The sequence below is a fragment of the Dromaius novaehollandiae genome, chromosome 15, assembly GCF_036370855.1.
Source record: "Dromaius novaehollandiae isolate bDroNov1 chromosome 15, bDroNov1.hap1, whole genome shotgun sequence".
NCBI lineage: Eukaryota > Metazoa > Chordata > Aves > Casuariiformes > Dromaiidae > Dromaius > Dromaius novaehollandiae.
The window spans coordinates 21709284-21725998 of NC_088112.1; the positions used below are offsets into that span (position 1 = coordinate 21709284).

Here is a 16715-nt window from a genome sequence, read left to right on the forward strand (position 1 = left end):
CTCCATGGCTGTAGTGGGTAGGACAAGAAATAATGGGCTTCAACTAAGCAAGAAAGATTCATGTTACCCCCTAACAAAGACTTTCTGGCAGTAAGGGCTGTGAAGCACTAAAATAGTTTGGCTGTGTCTTGACACAAATTCTTTGTAAATATATAAGGCAAACATGTGACAGAAGTGACATATACACAGCTGATCCTACCTCAGGGAAGGAGCATGCACCAAACCCAACCTCTCGAGTTCTCATCCTGCTCCATTTTCTAGGATTTCATCAAAGATGCTCCTCCAAAACACTCCAGAGACTAAGGAAACACACTGCAAACATTTTGGCACATGTAAAACTTCGTAGGTCTATTTCTGCAGGATAAAGCTGTCCTTGCTAAATAAATGGCTCCATGGAAATAAAGGAGAAAAAGTACACCTATTAATCTGTATCAAACTACAATATGCAACTGTTCTCCAAAGAATGTGAACACTAAGTGTGTGAAAGCAAAGCAAACACCGTGACTAACCTACCACTATTATGTCATGTACATGTTTGTGAATGATCTGGTTCTTATCAAGGGGTAAACAATTAATGTAAATATTAGCCTGCATTCTTCAGATTCCAGTGAGCTGCAGTCTGCAGCACCTGATCCATCTGTTTTGCAGGCCAAGAGATTTAATTGCAACCGAAATATCATCTGAGAGATTCTTGCTTGAGCAGGCGATCTCACCGGCTATCTCAGGGAAGTCTAGAGAGCCTCGTACCCTGGGGAAGCTGTAAACAGAGTATCCGGTACCAAGGACACCTTAGGTAAAGCATCAGTGTGCCCATTCAGCAGCCCTATCCATAGGGGTCCCAGATCTCCACCCAGAGCTTTCTGGACAGAGGTCTATGCACATGCACTTTGCAGAGGACCTGTACGTTCTCAGTGAACGTATCTGCTATTTCCAGACATCTCACATCTCAGCAAGAGCTGCTCCTTTGACCAGACCGTGAAATATCCAGAAATTCCAGACAAATGTCTGAAGTCTTCAAATTCCATCTCTTTCACATGACTTAGGAAAGGGTGAGGGAAGGGGAAGGACAGCACATCCAGGAAAAAGTGCTGTATGGTCATCTTTATGCCCAGCATCTCTGAAAATCACCATTTATCTCTTAGCTTCCTCTTCTATTAAAAATTGATACAATCCCCCCACCTTTTTTTCCCTCTAATTTATAATCAACAATTTTATGCTCTAGAACTTTCTTTAGGTTTAGGACTTATCTTAGCAGAAAGCAGTATAAGAGAGCACATCAGATGACATCTCCTTGAGATGAATGGAAAACAAACCACAGTCTGCCAATTATTTTTCTTGCAGTTTTCCAAAGACTCTAAAAACCAGATTTCTCATTGAGTGCAATTTCCAAAACTATTGTACTGGTAGATGTCAAAGGGTTGTCAAGGGTGACATATATGAGAACCTGAGGACAAACTTGCAAGGCCGGCACATGAAGGCCCGGTGGGAAACTCGCCCTGCTACTGAGAGCCACAGAAAGCCAAAGTGCCATACATTCTCAAAGTAGGGCCTAAACAGGATTTAGATGAAGTTCATGCCTCATGCACACAGAAATGAACTTCACCGTCATTTGAGGAATATAAACATTTCAAGTAAAAACCACAGAAACAGTTTTCAGGCTTTCTGGAGCCGTGAAGACATCTTCAGTAAATTAGAGGATGAAAATAATGATCCAGCTCAATATATCTTCTATTTTGGATAAATCTTCCTAAACTTCTTTACCCAAGTGATCCCTAGCTCTCTACAGAAGGAAGCTATTCCTGTTGAGTAGAGGGAGAGGTTTGCTTGAGCAATGATGGCAGAACTGGTCTGTTGTATACCTTCCCTGGAGTCATTCTGCATACAGTGGTGACATCTCACTGCTGGACATGAATATTTGCCTGGCTAAAAGTTGTGGCTGAGGTAAGATGCTTTTGGAGCTGTGAACCATGGTTCAATCTCTGGCCAAGGATTTAATGAGTAAGATCAGGATTAGAAACTCTGCACAGCCCTGAGAGAGAACTTTTCTGAGCACCCAGAGTCTGACCTTCTAATTAGGGCAGTCACCCTCCACATATTTCTCCATTGTCCTTGAATTCACCAACTTCCTTTATTCAACCTCAAAAATATCTCCTGGCTTCCATCACCATTACTCCCTAATCTACTAAATACCAAACACTTCTTTTTGTTTCTACCCCTGAAAGCATTTCACAAGAAAATGTGTTTGTCAGCAATCACAGCCTCATCCCAAATGCATGCATCTCTTCTGGATCTTTTCCACTTCATCCCTTCTTACTCATCACAATCTTCCTTCTCTCTCTCTCTCTTTTTTTTTTAATGTCTGATTGAGCTCATTTGATCCCATAAATTCATCGCCTGTGCTGCTTTCACAGGCTGCAGGAGCAGACTCAGAAATATTCAAGAGCATTAAAGAATTAGAGAAATTAAAGTAGTTAAAATTTCAGAAAGAAAAAGCCTAATGATACTGTTCAATTTTAGGCACTTGCGAGTTCAGTATGAACTAGAATATATAATCTAATATCCTAGAGTACATAAAATTCAAACTAAATAAAAAGCCCTCATCAGCTCCTCTAGGAGCTTATTCCTCTAATAAGCCTAAGAATAAGATTGAGCTCTTTAGGTGCAGAAAACCACTCCCCCCCCCCCAACTCACATGCACTTGACTCAGTACAAACAGTGAGAGAAAAGAAATCTCAGCTACATCACATCTTCAAGGACTGCTTTCTACCTGATGGATGAGCACAGTTTACATATATTTTAACAGATAGCAAGGAAAGAAATTCAATTTCCATGGGAAGGGTAAGCTGCAACTTGAAATTTCAGACCATGCGCTAGTAGATCAGTGGTAAGGGCAGTCTCGGAAGATGTTTTCCGGCTTCCACCTCATTGTCTGCTTGCCAGCAAAGCTGCCAGAGAAACAACGGAAAAAATAAGATTCTCATAGTCCCTCTGACCTACTGACTCTGTTGAGCTGCTCACATCTTAGGTACCAAACCACGTCCACAAGGGAAGAAACTGGCTTCTAAATAGGCGAAATCTGGGGTGCTGGCTGAACATTTCCTTCCACTGACATGAATGCACGTATGGTTTGACTCCTGAACGAACAACAGTAAAAATTGGTTGGTGCTAACTGTGAAAGACTAACAGAGTTTTAAAAATATGCTCATTATTAACAGACTATAATCAGAGAAATACAAGTGCTTCCAGCAGACAGGTCCTCCCACAGCCAAATATCCCAAACCAAATATATTCACAGCATTTTATGGATCAGAATCAGCTTTTTCTGAGCTTTTACTATAGAGCTCTGAGTGAAGAAAAAAACTCCTTAAGTTTATGAGTGAGAGCTGGCTGGCAGGGAAATGCCGTAAAGCCATCTTATCTTGAAGAATAGTGGTTTTCTGGCAGCTCTGTATGTTTTCTTCTCTTATAGTAGAAAACTACTCTCAGAAACTTAATGGATGGCTTTTTCACTACAGTCTACGAGGCCCAGACAGAAAAATTTCTTTGTACTGTAATTATATTTTCCACAGACAAAACTGCCATAAGAAGAAACTTGCTTGCTGCTCCACTTTTAGAAGGGCCTGACCCAGAGGCACCAGGCTGGGTAAGGGGCAGTGTCCAACTCCCATCTATTCAGGTAACTGAGTGCAGATCCATTGGTTCCAGGGCTACTAAAATTACAGCATTTAGACTTAATAAAGGTGTATTAAGCAATTTATCCTCTGCTCCTTAAATTTAAGGAGAAAATTTCTACGGAACTTAGACAGCTTTAGACTGTGTATTATGAATTTCATGAATCATGCAGAAACCTTCACACTCCCCTCTCTATATTCCCAAAGTGATTCCCTAGCTAACGATTACCTTAACATAAAACTTGGTCCAAAGAATCTTATCAGAGCTTCCAAAAGCATCCAGAACACAAGAATAATATGGCCAAGCTGTTGCATTTGGATTCTCCTAGACAACTGGAGAGCACAGTAATCCGCAGGCATTAAGTAGACTTCATAACACAGAAAGGGAAGAGACTGAACTTCTACATTTAATCTGTTTTATGGAAACCTCCCCTTCAAGTTCCCAAATCAGTCATTTATAACCTGAATTTCATTATCAGCTTTGCCACTAGAACATTACCTGTATTTAAGGATCATTAAGAGCATTTTTATCAAGTTAACTATTTTCTATGTAAAAATTGCTAATTGTCAGACCTCTCGCCTTCTCTATTTAACACGCACTTAGATTTTCTTTATTCTGCAAACAAATGCACAATTTACACTCCAGTGATAAAGCAGAGATCCCGTGTTTTCTCTTAGTCTGATTATTGCACCAGATATGACTATTAGACTGTCCACGTCCACATCATACATGATGTTGTTCCCTTACACATAGAACACTGATAACTAACATTTTTGACATAATTTATTTCTGGTATAAATTCAGTTCTGCCCTTGTTCAATTATTTGGGCACTTTCATGTGTTCCCCTGTGAAAAAGGTTCTCTATCCTGTGTATCTGTGAGCGAGAAAATCCCTGACATTTGGAAGGCCTCATGTAATCATATGTCCCTCAGGCTGCTTTGAACACTGGGTTAAACATTGCAAAATGTGGTTTTAACATTTTCTAAAATATTTCCTGCTCCATCTGTTTTCCTGCTGCCTGTTACAGAAAAGGTGTCTCTGAATGGGAGCAGACTAGCTGGAGGAAATCTGAGAGCTGAGTTGGTCCTTGGTGGGGAGAAAGGATCGACAGAGAACACGATTTTTCCTAGTGCTTTGCTACACCCTCACCCCTGCCTGGGCTGTGTGTGCTTGCAGCGTCTCTGCTCATCCTTCCTCGTGTGCCACCAAGCTCTGGCTACCCACCTCCCTCCCGAGGTCTGGGGCTGAGGACACACTCGGCTCCTCCCGTTTTGGAGAGACCTTGCAAACAGCCTGCAGACTGCTCCCGGCCATGGGCAGCACACCCGGGCACACCTGGATGTGCGCAACACTACCCAAGCTCTGTATTAAGCTGTACATAGGGTCCTTGGACCTCACAGGGTATCCTCCAACTGCTCTGGGACTTATTTCCAGGGTCATCGTCTAGATACAAGAAAATGTGCTTGTAACAAGACAGTAGAGACATCAAAATATACTATGAGCACACCCTCTGCAGCCCTCGAACGTATGCACTTAGGGTCTCAGAGAACCTCTTCCTTTCCCCAAACATGTTTTTATATGTAGATTAGGAAGCAATTACTTAGGCCCTGGATCAGCAGAACCATTCTTTTACCAGATGTACCGCAAACAGCTTACTGACCAACACGGAATAACTAGAATGTTATTTTCAGTCCGTCTACATAAAGCAGATATATGTATAGGCATCACAGCAAGTGATGAGTTATAGACAGAATATATAACAGATACAGCCGTCCAAAATACGTTCACATATTGAAACCATATTTGGTTTAGTTATCTCTAGAGATTTGAAGGCATATTTACAGTAAACATAGCTAGTCCATGTTTTCTGCCTCCAGTTTTCTCTTGAGAAAACCAAAGCCAATGCTTTAGATGCACATTTCATCTGTCTGGGGGGAAAAAAAAGAAAAACAGAAACACACACCACTAAAAGACTGTGGAAAATAAATTGTAAAACTCAAAATCTGAAATGTTTTCATTGCAACTCATGCAGTGCCAAAGAGGTGATTTTCTGAATTGCTTACCTGGGCTGTCACGTGATTGCGATGCCTCAGAGATAGCAGACAGCACTATATAGATCACAGACATTAAAGCTTCACAAGTAATTTTGATATACAATTTCTCTGTCTAGCTTATGGAAATTGCCCTTTGGTTTATTACATTCCATCACGCATAGTGTTAAAGTTGCGGTGGAAAAGGAAGAAAAGCAAACAGCAGGCAAGTTATTTCATTATCTCACTGGTCAATTATTAACTATCGTTCTTTTTCTGCCCAAGCGTTTGGCCACTGATTATAGCTCCCATGTGGCCAGAACTGAAAAATTCCATGAACCTCAGGCTGCAGCGGAGAACGCGGATGAAGCCCTTGCCCTCCTCGGGACCCAGCACCCTGTTCCCATTTGTCTCACAGACACGTAATTACCCAAAGAGGGTCCCTCACTCCGTTGCACCTTGTCCTCTGCTGTCCCCAGACAAGGGTTACACCGCACCGTCCAAGAGCCTTTGCGCTGGGGAAGGTATTTCCAGCCTTGGCTCAAGGGCAGCCCAGAGAAGCATTACTAGATGAAAGTTAATTAAATCCAACAAAGTATTTAGACTTAATTTTCTTAAAGAGTTATGTACTGCTCTTAGTGAGGAAGAAAAAGGATTGCACAATAAATGTCAAACAGAAAACTCGAGGGAACACGTCTTTCATACACTGCAGGTTTTTTTACCGTGTTTTATTTGTAAAACTGCACAGAAGGCATGCAGATTGGGGCTTCAATCAATTTTGTATGTCTCTGAATTGACTCAAACTTCTGCAACAAATTCCTTCTCATCTTCAAACATATTCAACTGAGCATGATATTATAACATCCTTATCTGCTGAGATAATTCCCACTGCTTTCCAGCTGGGCTCAAAAATAAGCTGATTTTATGCCACTATTTTTTCCTCCAGATAAGATGCCAACTGGATAATTTCATGCAGGCAACAACTCCCAGAATAGTTCTTATTCATAATCGCAAGGGAAAACTGAATTCTTTCCAAATTTCCTACAGAAATAATCTGATTGCTTGTGGCTAGATTCAGTTTTTACATAGTGAGAAGCAAAATATTCTCCAGCAGGATCCAGACTCAGTCTTTGTTTTTAACTGGCTTCACCACACTTTCTGGGCAGGTGATCATACCAAAAAGCTCAGAATCTGTTCCTATGTTACAGAACAGAAGCAGCAGGAGAGCACAGGGACCATTTTGACAGGTAAACCATGCCAGTCTCCGAAACTGCACATCACCTGTGCATAAGCAGAATATAGGCGCCTTCATATCACTGTTCTCAAATTATTCATTTAACCTGTGTTTGAGATATTTCTGCATGCAGCATTCTGGGCTCCTCTTCAAAATTATGTCCATAAACAGGCTGCCATTAACCTAAACTTTTTTTGCCCCACAGCCATGATGTATTATGTGATCAGTAACTTGAAGAGTATAGAGAACAGTTCCCTCAAAGTTACTTAGTAACTAACTCGGTGTTTAGTCATTACATTTAATAATGTTTTCACAAAACAGTTAGGTGGTATCTGATCTTGAGTCAAGTGCTCAGGAACAGGATGAGGAATGGACCATTTCAAATGCTCCAAGAACTGAGAGGAGAAACATTGCGCTACGTGATGCCTGCTTGGAAGAAAGAAAAAAGCAGGTGGAAAAACTCCTCACAGGTCACATACAAAGTTCTCATTTGGAAACAGAACTGGTGACACTGGTTGTGTTTTCTTCGCCCAGGACATTTTGTGCACTTATTTCATGGAAGTAAATTTTGTGCGGATATGTTAGAGATGACCGATTTGTTAAAGTGCTGCAGATAGAAATATGACCTTAGTCCTACGTGAATAGAGATTAAAATATAGCAGAAGGAAAGGAGAAAATACAGAAAGCCAAAGTCATCATTTTACCATGCTAAGCCTTAAGAGGTCAGTGCTCCAGGTCCTGCATCTCCCAGGCACAGGGAGGATGGCTGAATTCAGCTGCCAGGCTATTTACTTTGCAGAGTTTGGTTTAGTTCCTGATTTGCCACAGACCTTCTGCATAAGCTTTGGCCTTTACATTAGAATGAGATTTAAGACATTTAAACGTACCAAGATTCAGATAGTGTCTAACAAAGTTTCCAGATGTAGAACAGCACCCAAATTCTGCCTGCTAGTTCCTCTGGGCAGGAACCTTAAAGGCATGCAGGCATTGAAGTTTTGCTGAGTTCAAGCACCTTTAAGCCAAATTTATTCTCAGGTGTTTCTTACATGTAAAATGGAGATAAAAAAATACTCTTCAACCCAAGCTGTTGTGAGGATAAATCCATTAAAAATTGTGAGCCTCACAGAAACTAAGGCCCTCTTAACCTGATGGTATTGCAAGCTTCTGCATGGCAGAGAGCGTCAGCAGTAGCTCAGAGCAAATGAGCTGAAGCTTTGCAAATCAGTGCAAAGCCTCAGGAAATTGGCCTTGTGGGCACAATATCATGTAACTTAGACCCCTAAATCAGTGAAAGTTTTACTAATAACTACAATAATAGCATTTACTTACTATAAAATTATTAAAAAGTATAAATCATATGCCTCCAAATGCTCCTGAAATAGAAAACAGTTCCTTGTGAAGCTATTTAATACAAATAGTTCACAGCTCTAACGATGTGTGTCTCACAATGGCAGATTGTTTCAAGGCTGGATTCATCTGCATTACGGATGGGGAGGACTACGCAGCCACGCTTCCTCCTAAAACCTGAAGTATGTGACACACTGGGCAGAGCTAATAAGGATCAGGGCTAGAGCTCCTTTAGCACCCCAGCTTCCACAGTAAATCCGTGTTTTACGTGTATTAACAGCTAAACTTTCCCACTGCCTTCACATGAAGTGCTGTAGATTTGGGCTGAATCGCTGCCCTTTGCTCTATGCTCAAGTGCAGTCGCTGGCAGGACCGAACAAAGCAGCTGTTCGACATCACGCGGGTTTAGGACAGAAGTAAGGAAGAACGCTCTCCTGAGAGGTAAGGGTTAAGCACAGCCCTGCTCCGATTTAAATGTGATATGTTTCATGACTAAATGATTTAATGAGATGTGACAGAGAGACCCCAAAAGAGAATTTACAGCTGCTCTTGGCAATTGGAAACATTACAACAGAAACAAGGCAGCAACCTTATTCTTGAGCCATTCAGACACAAGCACTCCAGCTGTTCATTCATCACTGCTAACAAGTTGCCAGAGGACTCCCAGGAGATCTACAAGTCATGAAAAAAGCACACTCAAGATTGTTATCTACAAACTTACATGGTAATAATAATAATAAACAGGGTCAGAAATAAAGGCAAAGGATTTTGTAAAAACAGAGCTGGGGTTCATTTTATTTGTCCTTGGGTTCCTAAATACTTAAGAGTGCATTTACTTTATATTTTCAAGCTCTTCTTCACAACCAGAAATATTGGTATACACAGTGGATTTCTTAATTGAGAGCTAAGATTTTTGGAGAACCTTTAAACTGTTTAAAACAGCTAGCGTTTTAAGAGATGCACAAAGTCTCATAGCATCCATGACAAAAATCTCAGTGGTTGGCACCAGGATACCTTTCCTTTCTGGACACTGCCAGCATTACTGCACAGAACTGGAAGCAGAGCAACAATAATCAGTATTGCAGACCAAACCTTACCTCTCTGTGCTACATTGTAGAGCTTTTGCCTACACCGAGCATCACTAGGACACATTCTGCGCTTGCATACAGCTCCTACAGACACTGACGTATCCTCCTGGGTATGATACAGAAAACACCAACGATGGGCAGCAAACGATGGCGAGTTCTGCTCGCAGTTCACTCGTATTTCACACTTGGCCATTGCTCTTTCAGCACTGACTGCGCACTAGTAACATCACACAAACACAAACTGTAGGTATAGCACATGAACATAAGAGAAATATTTTCTCACAGCCCTGCGTCTTCTTTCAGCTCCAAATACAACAGACTGGTCACTGCTTCCTAAGCCTCACCAGGGAGCAGGACGAAGCAGAAACGCGGCCACCCTGCTGCCTCCAGAGCTGGTGGAGGGGCGCGGGAGCTCTGAGCCCCCCGGTTCAGAAGCGGGCTCACGCCCGCCTGCTTCCCAGGCTTTTTTCCAGATGTTGGAAAGCAAAAGTCTAAGGGAAGCAACGCAAACACAAACAGCAAATGCTGCCCATAAAAGCCTCAGATCACTCAGTGGTGTATTACCTTTAAATGTTATTTTCATTATTTGGCATCAGCTGGGATACAGATGGCTGCTCAGAGTCACTGGCTTCAAGAACTAGGTCGATGGTGGCACAGATAAAGTGAAAATAAAAAGGCTGGGTTTTACCCACCAAAACCATCCAAAGAGCAGCAGCCCAAAGGACAAAATAACATCCCTGAGAGCGCTCGTTGACCACAGACTTCGCAGGTGTGGTTACACTGCCTGGTAAGCAAACGAGCTAGCAGGGCAGAGCACTGGACTGTATCATACATACGCATTCATTACTTTTCACCAGAATAATAATTCCTATGGGAGTTAATCCTTCTGCATGACATTACAGCAAACACAGTCAATAGTTTTTTGGCATTTCCTATGATTTAGTTAGTTTTTTTTAATACTATATAGATGAAAGGCAGTATTAAGCAACTACTGCCATACTAAGTCTTACAGATGTGCCACAGATCAGAGACAGAGGCCCCAGTTTTTATTCAGTCCCTGATCTCACACAAAGTGTTTTGCATGCAAAACAACTTACCAACATTTCCTTTGCTCATGGTTTTTGTTTGTTTGCTTTTTTAAGGTTGTTTTCCCAATTCACAGCTATATAAACAGCTGCAGCGAGTAGGGTGTTCTGCTGCAGCGTGGAGCAGAAAAGAGCAACTGCACACTGGGGAAAAGAAAGCAGGGTTGCCAAGAATTACCCTAAATTAGTACTGTCACCAAATGTTTTGCGTTGTGAAGCCACAGCCATGCTTTTAGTGACATAAATCTTCATTAGAAGTTTTGACTGAGTAAAGTTACAGGATTTGTCCCTAGTAAAATATGACTGTAGATCTTTCAGTCAGAACAATCAATCATATTTCAAAGTCCCGTTAAAAAGATAAAACAAATTTTAGTTGAACAAGGTTGCCAATTGATACCATGCTGTAAGCACATGTTTCTCTACACCACTAGTATCCAAACTCTTTGAACCCATACAATTTTTTTTAATGATATCATATGCTATGTTGCATAAAACTGAGACATGTTTCTAGTGTCTCGGTCAAGGCTGTACCAGCCTGGGTAAACACACAGGACTTTGTGTTACTGTTTAATATGGTTTCTCAAGCCAGATGAACTTCATTTAGCATGGCTCAGATTACCAGTGATCCCTGGGCCACAGACTGGGAGCTGCTCAAATCATTTAAAAGGAAAATACTGTACATGCTATCAACCGTCCATTAGCAAAGGCTGGATTTAATATGATTTAATATGATCCCACAGTGAAAAACACATTAAGTTTTCCATTGCATTTATGTCCTCCTCCTAATGTCTAAACTTCATTTTTATAAAATAATGCCACCAAACACTATTTCTATTGCCTAATTAAAGGTTTCAAAATAGCTTCATGTTTGTTTTATATTACTTTTCCTACTACGTCCTGTATAAATACCTGGCTAATACAGGTAGCTTTTATTTGTGCTCTGAACCAGTGGTATGAATAATAAATCTCTTGGAAAGTTAAAGGTATTCAGGGAAGAGCTGAGAACCTCTGCAGCGACAGACCCCCAGGACCAGGGCGAGCCCTGCACAGCCTCAGCTCATGTACGTTAGTGCGAGGCCACGGGTTTCTGCTGTGCAGCCGAGGTGATCTCGCACAGGCTGCTGCCGGGGCCGGAGGTGCTGCATTCCCCCTGTTCTTTCTTATCCCCATTGCTGGCCTGCCCCTGCCCCTTCCCTGCTGCAGCTCTGGTACTGGTCATCTTTGCTAAGCTGATCCATTTTGCTGATTGTGCAGAAACTATTCAGGATTTTTGTTTAGTTTTCTGCTAGTTTATTGAGCTAAGGCAGCTCGGAGCAGAACTGGGTGGACACGAGTCTGTGCACACCAGGGCAGGACACCCACCGTCCAGCGGCACCACGCCGTTAGCACAGCTCATGCTCCAAAACCCAAGTTCGCTCCAGGCCAGCTTACCTCCTCTCAGCACTAGTCCTGTGCCTGGCTTCCTTTGAGTGTGGGCATGAAACAAAAACCCCGTTAGGGCGTATTCCTCTGATCTGCGATTGCCTGCACCACTTGCGGAAGGTGTGCCCTTGGTCGCACCGTAAGGACATGAATGCTTACCTGGCACACACTCAGCCAGTAAGGAGACTTACTATAAATCTGCTTTGCACTCTGGTATTGATTCCACTCAAATCAACAGCGAAATTCTTTGAGCTCTATAGATTTTAATTTGCTGAAAGCATAAAAGAGAAATAAGACAGACCATTTTGGGAATGTATCACTTGCCAGAAGTTTTACTTTCTTTTTCACAGATAATCGTAAAACTAGAATTTTAATGCAGCTTGTCACTGCATTTAGCAGATGTCTTCAGGAATCACACTTGTAACTAAGAATTAGAAAGAAACAGTAGTGCAGGATGCAAACAAGCAGCCCCCAGGAAACTGATCTATTTGTTTCTCTTCTCAGCACCACAAAAAGTGAGAGAAGTGAGGAGAGAGGGATGTTACAGGTCCCCTGGGACAAAGGTCCAGCTGAAGAGCAGAAATGCCAGCTGCTGTCTGCTTTACTCATCAGGTATACGCTCTTCTGTGCACTTAAAGTAAATAAATAAAGAGGCTTCTGGTGCTATGTTGATACAGTTACACAGCAAAGGTGCAGGCAGGCTCCCTGTTTTCTCCCACAACACTCAAGTACAATAGTGTCTTTATCACAGGGAGGCTAAATAAATAATGCAGCCATTAGATGTTATAAAGAAAAGGAGCATTACGTGATTAAGTTCCAAATACAGAATAGGGTAGCTCTGCCACTCTCCCAAATAAACAAGCAAATATACAGCTAAGGAAGCCACAGACTCAAGCAGCAAACTGCTATATCAAACTGCTGGCTTTCTTTTCTTTCTTTTTTTTTTTTTTTTGGACAAAAAATTACACAGGATCAGATTTACAGAACATGAAGGTCTGGGTATTAAATTAGTTCAGTTCAGGATAATGGCTGATAACAGATATTTCTTTCTGATATGTTTTTGTTTACTGCGGTGGAGCTAAGTGCATAAAAATACTAGGATCTAAACTAATGTCTCTTGAATGTAGCTTCTGAAAAAAATTAATTTTGCAAAGCAATTTGTGCAAATATTCCTGTTAGTAAAAGCAATATTATTTTAATAATCAAGCTCTCAAATGAATTTCAGAGGTCTCCAAGCAAACCGGACTCATTAAGCTCCTGACTGCACATGCATCTTCACATTTTGGTAAGCATTTATTCAGCTGGTACCCTGAAAATGCCAGTTAATTATTTAAATCTTGGAGTCCCCCTGAACTTCAGAAGCCATTGGGATAACAGAATAATATACAAATCCCTTCCCTGCTTTTCATCTTTTTTTTGGGGGGGGGGGGTCTTAATATATTAAGAGTAATATTTTAGGAAGCACAAATTCTCTTTTCTACAAAAGATTTTCTGTTAGGAAAGCCCTTATCCCACAATCTATGCACAATGGAAATTCCACAACTTTTATGAGAGTTTTGGCTATAGAAGAAACTCAGGAACCAGCTTCAAGATGCTTTTCAAATGGTAAAGTTGTAAGTAAAGAAGTTAAACAGCAATACATCAGCAGGAAAATGGGAAGCATAGGATGTATCTGTTATGCAAATTCCTGCAATTAGACATACAAAAAGCTAAAATGGGTCACTGCATTTTTAATCTGTTCATATTAAAAGAAACAGTTTTTCCTGGATATGTAACTTAAACTTCTATTACAATCTCATCTAATGACTGACAACCTACCAGAAAACCTCACTAACCTGCAAAGGGCTTCCTCTTTATTTGATGTGATCAAATCCTTCTTGTTTTATCAATCTCTGGTTTATGTAATTTAGGCAATATTTCCAGTGAGTACCTGAAAAATTACTTGCAAAATTAAAAAATAAAAATGTTGCTTTGACCTTAATAACATTTCTCAGATGTAGAGCTGAAGGAAGCCATTTAATAGATTTGGGGCTACACGGTAATTTATCCACATTCATACATTAAGTTAATGGCAAAAGCACGAAGAGAATAAATCTTCTATTTTACCATTCCCTGCTCTATTCACTAGGCCGGATTTCCTGCGCTAGATAATCATGCTATCTGCAAGCTTTGCGGGAGCATTTTCAAAGGTCAGTTCAGGTTATGTCTTCAGATCCTTAAACTCAGGAGCCCTAAGACTACACATGCAAGCTCATAGTCTAGCACTATGCTAGAAGAGGTTCTACTCACCCTACTGAAATGCCGCCAAAATTGTAAAAATGCCACCTATGATGCCTTTAAATACAATGAAGCACTTCCAAAAACCAGGTCACTTAGCATGTGCCTTAATATGGATTTAAGTGTGTCTCTAAGTGTTGGAAGAAGGATTCCTGTATGCCCCCACGTTCAGCTCTGCAAGATCTGTCATCTGGGAAATGAGAACAGCTGGCGCGAAAGGGCAGGCAGGGGAGGAACAGATCCATCACCGGATCGTTCGCACCCATGTCATCCTAAGCTTGATTACGGTTCTGCATCTGTCTGCTGCGTGCGACTCCTCAGCCTTTGCTGGAAAATAACACATGGCAGAAAGAGTAGCTGAGTTGCCTGACTAATGCCACTTATGGAGAAAATAACATGCTCCAGTTAGAACAACTTATTTCAGTCAAAAGTTTGCAAGGAATTCCCATGAGATTGACTAGAACTCAGAAGTTCACACCGGTAGCACTGTCAGAGATGTGAACTTTTTGAGGACAAGATCTGGTAGGAATAGCTTTTTAGCAGTCCCTATCGTAGATATTCTCAGTATGTCAACTGAATCAATTAAGTAAAAATTGCTTCAATTCATCCTGAAATTTCTTTTTCAGCTTTTCTGCAAAAACTTAAAAGCACAATTTTTTTCTTTTGTGACAAAGTGTTTCATTTCACCCAAAATTAAATTTTTCATTTCCAAGATGTGCAAAACCATCCCAGAACAACCCAAATTTGGACATTGCCAGCAGTGTAGCTGAACAGCATGTAACCTGTCAAGGACTGCAAAATGCACCTGAACTCAGGATACTTTTTTGGGCAGTAAGCTCATACTGAGGTCTTCTAGGAGCGCTGGTGGTAGCTAAAGCAGCCAAAACCTCAAAGACAGCACTCTTCCCTATGGATCTTGCAATTAAATTGTCTTAAATTCTTCTATGAATGGCCTTCAGCAGGAGGGCTAGATGAAGAAATAAAGGAAGGAAGCATGGGCAGGTGCAAACTGAACACTTGCCATAAGTAGAAAGATCACACTGTCTGGATTAGACAAAAAGCAAATAGTATGAGCTCATCTGATCTTAAGCTGGAAGGACCCCGAATGCACAAATCCCTCAGTAATGTGGAGCACGTGCATGCCGCCCTTGTGGGAATCAGCAGAGACAAGCTCCTCTGAGACCCAATGAAAGAAGCATTCCCGGTGCAAGCCAAGCTCAAAACTGCTCAATCACTGTTCAAGAGATACGACTTTCAGCTCTGAGATGTTGGGGCACAACATTGTCCATCACTGCTGTTCAGAGCATGCCTGGGCAGGGGGGGGGGGGGGGGGGGGCACTATATCTTTTAGGGCTTGTACAAATCTCCCATATCAGACCTAGCAGGTACCAGGAATATTCTTCCTTAAAAGGTTTGAGCACACAAAGAGTCAAACAGAGCAGTTCGGAAAAATGATGCACTGCTCATTTCTCAGAACAATGTTGATGGTGCCAGTGATGCACAAAAAAAAAGCATTAAATTTTTAATGCTTGGTTTTCTGCAGTATCTGATATGAAGCCAAGTCATTCTTGATTCCTCTACAAAATCTTGTAAAAAATGGCTTGTGATATTTTAGATACCAGAACATTCAACTTCAGCAATATGGAACATGATGTGACTGTCGCAAAGACAGAACAGTAAAAATCTGGAGATTAGCTTTTCAGTAATTATTTATAAAAGTATGACAGATCCTGAGATCTCAAACTCTTAAATTTTATGGACTCCAAAATTATCCCAAAACTCAGCTCAAACAGTACATCTGCAGAGATATTTGTTCTACAGCTCCTGGAATGTTTGTTGACAATTTTAAAATAAATATTTGCAACATTGTATTAGTAGATTTTTTTCAGAGCAACAAAAAATTGGCTTGTTGATATTACCAGAAAAATACTGAGAAACATCACCTTCAAAGCAGACTGAAATTATTTAAATACAGGCTCAGTTTGTAGCCCCATGCATAAATACTCCTAGAGAGATGCATAGGAAGAACCTGTTATTTTCAAATTCTGCTCATACTCCTTCCCTGTTCTTGAAGCTAGGAAAAGGTATAATAAATGTAGGGCCAGGTGCAGAAATGTCCATGATCCAGGAAATGAATTTGTGCCCATGCAATGGAATGCTCTGCTGAGAATAAACTCACATCATTGCGTATTTGGAATGAAAATCGGACAGGTTTGTGTATTATAGAAGGGTGCTATGCTTGTTAGCATTGCTTGACATTTCCTGTTATAGGTGTTTATTATGAAAAACACTTACCGTCCATTTGGCTGGAATATTCCAGCCGGAGGGTTGTGTTTTTTTGTTCTTTTTTTTTGGAAAGTGTCAGATGAAGTGGTCCAGCTGTTTAAGAACAAGGCTCTGAATAATACATAGTTTTATCAATGTTAAAAAAAAATCTGACAATCTTTATGACACCATAGCTTTTGTGCTTTAGAGTTCAGACTCAGAATCTGATAAAGAACAGCTTGTGTGTCCGGTATTTGTCTTTGATGCATCTGTGAAATCTAAATATTCTAAATT

At 41.0% G+C, this 16715-nt stretch overlaps 1 protein-coding gene across 6 annotated transcripts in view; it reads right to left on the reverse strand.

Annotated features, from left to right (window-relative positions):
* Window positions 1-16715, reverse strand: part of SHROOM1 (shroom family member 1) — a 41132-nt gene that overhangs the window by 19199 nt on the left and 5218 nt on the right. The window contains exon 1 of one of the 6 annotated variants that reach the window (XM_064521174.1): window positions 5737-5888. The exons of the other annotated variants lie outside the window; for them this stretch is intronic. The gene's annotated coding sequence lies outside the window, so the exon portion shown is untranslated. Of the gene's footprint in view, window positions 1-5736; window positions 5889-16715 lie in introns of those variants that run through there. 6 annotated transcript variants of the gene reach the window in all.